Source organism: Aegilops tauschii, chromosome 6, assembly GCF_002575655.3.
Source record: "Aegilops tauschii subsp. strangulata cultivar AL8/78 chromosome 6, Aet v6.0, whole genome shotgun sequence".
Taxonomy (NCBI): domain Eukaryota; kingdom Viridiplantae; phylum Streptophyta; class Magnoliopsida; order Poales; family Poaceae; genus Aegilops; species Aegilops tauschii.
In genome coordinates this window covers 49,706,915-49,712,243 of record NC_053040.3, presented here as the reverse complement: position 1 = coordinate 49,712,243, position 5,329 = coordinate 49,706,915, and positions in this window count along the sequence as shown.

The following is a 5,329-nucleotide window of genomic DNA, read 5'->3' as shown; positions in this document are numbered from 1 at the left end:
AGCTTTCTCGAATTTTCCGGGATAATAACCGGATATGCTCCGGAGCTACCGGAACCACTTCAGATGCTTTTCGCAGATGAAAATCACTAAACCCGAATTGTTTTGGAACACGTTGAAAATAATTTTGGTGGGTACTGGAAATGTTCTAAGCCCACACAAATATTTTCAGTTCGAACGGACGCTGGAAAATGTCGTCATGAATAGTGAAAGTGCTTTTTGGGATATTTTATGGAAAGCCACCTTTTGGGGCTTTAATCAAAAGATCTAGGGATGACATGGATGGATTGGGAGGTCCTCATGGGGGCCCCCCAAGGGGTTTGGCCGGCCACACTTGGGGCTCCACCTTGGAGCCCCTCTTGTTCCTTGGTTTCACTCTTATGCCCTTGAGGAAGGACTTCATTCATGTGCATTTTGGGTTTTTGTGTTAAACTACCCTACCCCTTGGGATTTCCTAAAACAGAGGTGGAGGGGCAGCCCTCCACACTCATCCCTTCTCACATACAAGTGCCATGCATGATCTGGCTTCTCTCTCCCTCCCAGCGAAATAGTTTCATAGAGCCGAAAGGCTGTCTGGGTTCCGGTGGGAACTAGTTCTGGACGGTGAAGCCCTGCCGGATAGATGACACCGTATGTGTGCAAATCTGTAGAGAGATCGTAGTTTCGGTCTTAGTTCGTGAGTGCCTCCCGAAGGGCTGTCCGTGTGACCGTCCAAGTTTTGAAGGTCCTCCCGAAGGGCTGTCCGCGACACCGTCCGGGGGGTTGTTCGACCACCTCCCGGAGGCTGAGGAACAGATGAGGGTATACATCCTCGCGGTTGGGAGGTTGTAAATCCTAGCTGCGGGGATCTGCACCGCCGATCGTCATCGACTCTACTTCCTGCTGCGCTACGAGTCGGTAACGAAAAAGAACAAACCTTGTATGCAGTCTCCATAGTGGTCCTGGGCTGGTGCGTAGGATGGAAAAAAATTTGTTTTCTGCTGCGTTACCCTACAGGCGGCTGGGTTTATTGTTGAAGTTTTTCATCCTAAGTGGTTGGCTAATCCGGTGCTGGTATTTAGGAAAAACGGCACTTGGCGCATGTGTGTGGATTATATGGATCTTAACAAGGCTTGCCCCGCTGATCCTTTTGCTCTCCCCCGTATTGACCAGATCATTGATGCTACGGCGAGTTGTGAGCGTTTGAGCTTTTTGGATGCTTATTCTGGTTATCATCAGATCAAGATGGCAGTTAAGGACCAGGAGAAGACAACTTTCATCATTCCTTTTGGAGCCTTCTGTTATGTGTATTTGCCTTTTGGGCTCAAGAGTGCCCAGGTGACTTACCAGCGGTGTGTGCAAAATTGCCTTCATGATCAGATTGGGCGCAATGTTCATGCTTATGTGGATGATATTGTGGTGAAATCCAGGAAGAAGGAAACCTTTCTAGATGATTTGAAAGAGACCTTTGACAATCTTCGGGTCTAGAAGATGATGCTTAACCCGACAAAATGTGTCGTCGGCATACCAGTAGGCAAGCTCTTAGGCTTTCTGGTTTCTGAACGGGGTATTGTAGCTAACCCGCAGAAAATAAAGGCTATCAATTCCCTGGCTAAACCGGCGTGTATCAGTGATGTTCAGTGTCTGGAGGGTCGTATTGCAGCCTTAAGCCGGTTCATAAGCCGGCTAGGTGAAAAGGCTAACCCTCTATACCAGATGATGAAGAAGACAGATCGCTTTGTCTGGAGTGATGTTGCTGATCAGGCTTTTGAGGCCTTGAAGAAATAGTTAGCTGAGACGTCGGTTCTTGCTGCTCCCATTGATAAAGAGCCTTTGTTGCTATATGTGGCTTCCAACAGCCGAGCTATCAGCGTGGCAATTGTGGTGGAAAGGAAGGAGTCAGGCAAGGAATATCCGGTTCACCGGCCGGTTTATTACATCAGTGAGGTGCTCATTGAGTCCAAGCAGAGGTATTCGCATTGGCAGAAGCTTGTATATGGGGTGTTCATGGCTAGTCGAAAGCTCAAGCAATATTCTCTGGGTCATCCCATCATTGTGGTTAGTTCTGCTCCCTTAGGGGATATTATTCAAAACAGAGAAGCCACAGGTCGGGTAGCCAAGTGGGCCATTGAGCTTGGACCCCATCGTTTGAAAAATGTGCCTCGCACAGCCATCAAGTCTCAAGCACTTGTGGACTTCATAAATGATTGGACAGAGCTACAGATGCCTGAGGAGAATCCGGATAGCACATATTGGACTATTCACTTCGATGGATCCAGGCAGTTGGAAGGCTCGGGGGCTGGAGTTATCTTGACTTCCCCACGAGGTGATAAATTTTGTTATGTTCTAAGGTTGAGGTTCCCTTGTACTAACAATGCAGCTGAGTATGAGGCCTTGCTCCATGGTCTTCGGATGGCTAAGGACATGAACTTAAGCTGGGTGAGGTGTTTTGGTGACTCAGATTTGGTAGCTCAGCAAGTTTTTGGCACTTGGGATTCTAAGGACCCACTCATGGCGGCTTATCGCCGAGAGGTTGATGCTATTGTTGGTCACTTCAAGGGCTATCAAGTGGAGCATGTTGATCGAAGGAAAAATGAGGCGGCTGATGCTTTAAGCCGGTTGGGATCCCAGCGTAAACTGGTGCCACCCAATATTTTCCTTGATATTCTGCATAATCCTTCAGTCAAACTGCCTACAGAGGAAGATCTTTCTATTCCTAACCCGGAGGCACAACTGGTGGCGGCTCTTCATGCTATTCCTTATTGGAAAGTTCCATATTTGGCGTATATGACCTGGGGCGAGTTACCTGAAGATGAAACTTTGGCTAGGCAGATAACCCGGTGGGCTAAGTCAATGACTATTGTCAATAGAGAGTTGCATCATCGCAGTGTTACGGGGGCATTTCAATGTTGTGTCTCTCCTGAAGAAGGTCGGGAGATCCTACAAGAGATTCATCAAGGAGATTGTGGTCATTATGCCGGCTCTAAATCTCTTGTGGCCAAGGCTTTTCGTCATGGATTTTATTGGCTGACGTCTCATGCTGATGCTGAGGATTTGGTTAGTAAATGTGATGGTTGTCAGAAATTCTCAAGACGAGCTCACGTACCGAGGATGATTCCAATTGCTTGGCCATTTGAAGTCTCGGGGCTTGATATGGTTGGACCCTTCAAAAGGTCCAAGGATAAAAAGACCCACCTTTTGGTGGCGGTTGTCAAATTCACAAAGTGGGTTGAAGCAGAGCCGGTTAGTAAGTGTGACGCTGCGACAGCGGTTCAATTCATCAAAAAGGTGATTTTCCATTTTGGTTTTCCCCATAGCATTATAACTGATAATGGCACTAATCAGTCCAATGGTGCTATGAAAGAGTTTTGTCAACGAGAGCATATTCGACTTGATGTATCATCAGTGGCTTGATACGACTCCAACGTATCTATAATTTTTTATTATTCCATGCTTATATATTATCCATCTAGGATGTTTTATATGCATTTATATGCTATTTTATATAATTTTTGGGACTAACCTATTAACCTAGAGCACAGTGCCAGCTTCTGTTTTTTCCTTGTTTTTTAGTTTTAAAGAAAAGGAATACCAAACGGAGTCCAATGGACGTGCCAATTTTTGACGATTTTTTATGGACCAAAAGAATACCCCGGAGTAAAAGAGTTGGGCCGGAAGATTCCCGGTCCGTCCACGAGGGTGGGGGGTGCGCCCACCTCCCCGCCCCCCCCCCCCCCGGCGCGTCGGCCTATCTCGTGGACGACTCGGGCATCTCCCTGACTTGTTCCCGACGCCAAAAATTCCTATAAAAACTAAAACCTCCAGAACATAACCTGGATCGGGAGTTCCGCCGCCACAAGCCTCTGTAGCCACCAAAAACCAATCGGGGCCCTGTTCCAGCACCCTGCCGGAGGGGGGATCCCTCACCGGTGGCCATCTTCATCCTCCCGGCGATCTCCATGACGAGGAGGGAGTAGTTCACCCTCGGGGCTGAGGGTATGTACCAGTAGCTATGTGTATGATCTCTCTCTCTCGTGTTCTTGATTCGGCACGATGTTGATGTATCGCGAGATTTGCTATTTTAGTTGGATCTTATGATGTTTCTCACCCTCTACACTCTTGTAATGGATTGAGTTTTCCCTTTGAAGTTATCTTATCGGATTGAGTATTTAAGGATTTGAGAACACTTGATGTATGTCTTGCATGTGCTTATCTGTGGTGACAATGGGATATTCACGTGATCTACTTGATGTATGTTTTGGTGATCAACTTGTGGGTTCAGTGACCTTGTGAACTTATGCATAGGGGTTGGCACACATTTTCGTCTGGACTCTCCGGTAGAAACTTTGGGGCACCCTTTGAAGTTCTTTGTGTTGGTTGAATAGATGAATCTGAGATTGTGTGATGCATATCGTATAATCATACCCACGGTTACTTGAGGTGACATTGGAGTATCTAGGTGACATTAGGGTTTTGGTTGATTTGTGTCTTAAGGTGTTATTCTAGTACGAACTCTAGGATAGATCGAACGGAAAGAATAGCTTCGTGTTATTTTACTACAGACTCTTGAATAGATCGATCAGAAAGAATAACTTTGAGGTGGTTTCGTACCCTACCATAATCTCTTCGTTTGTTCTCCGCTATTAGTGACTTTGGAGTGACTCTTATTTGCACGTTGAGGGATAGTTATATGATCCAGTTATGTTATTATTGTTGAGATAACTTGCACTAGTGAAAGTATGAACCTTAGGCCTTGTTTCCAAGCATTGCAATACCATTTACGCTCACTTTTACCACTTCTTACCTTGCTGTTTTCATATTTTCAGATTACAAATACTCATATCTATTATCCATATTGCACTTGTATGATCATCTCTTCGCCGAACTAGTGCACCTATACAATTTACCATTGTATTGGGTGTGTTGGGGACACAAGAGAATCTTTGTTATTTGGTTGCAGGGTTGTTTGAGAGAGACCATCTTCATCCTATACCTCCCACGGATTGATAAACCTTAGGTCATCCACTTGAGGGAAATTTGCTATTGTCCTACAAACCTCTGCACTTGGAGGCCCAACAATGTCTACAAGGAGAAGGTTGCGTAGTAGACATCAAGCTCTTTTCTGGCGCCGTTGCCGGGGAGATGAGTGCTTCAAGGTATATCTTTAGATCTTGCAATCGAATCTTTTAGTTTCTTGTTTTATCACTAGTTTAGTCTGTAAAAGAAAACTACAAAAAAAATGGAATTAAGGTTGCCTCATATGCTTCATCTTTTTAATGTCTTTCGTGAAAATGATGGGAAGGAAAATTGTGCTCAAGTACTAGAAGAAGAATTACATAGAATGCTTGGCATA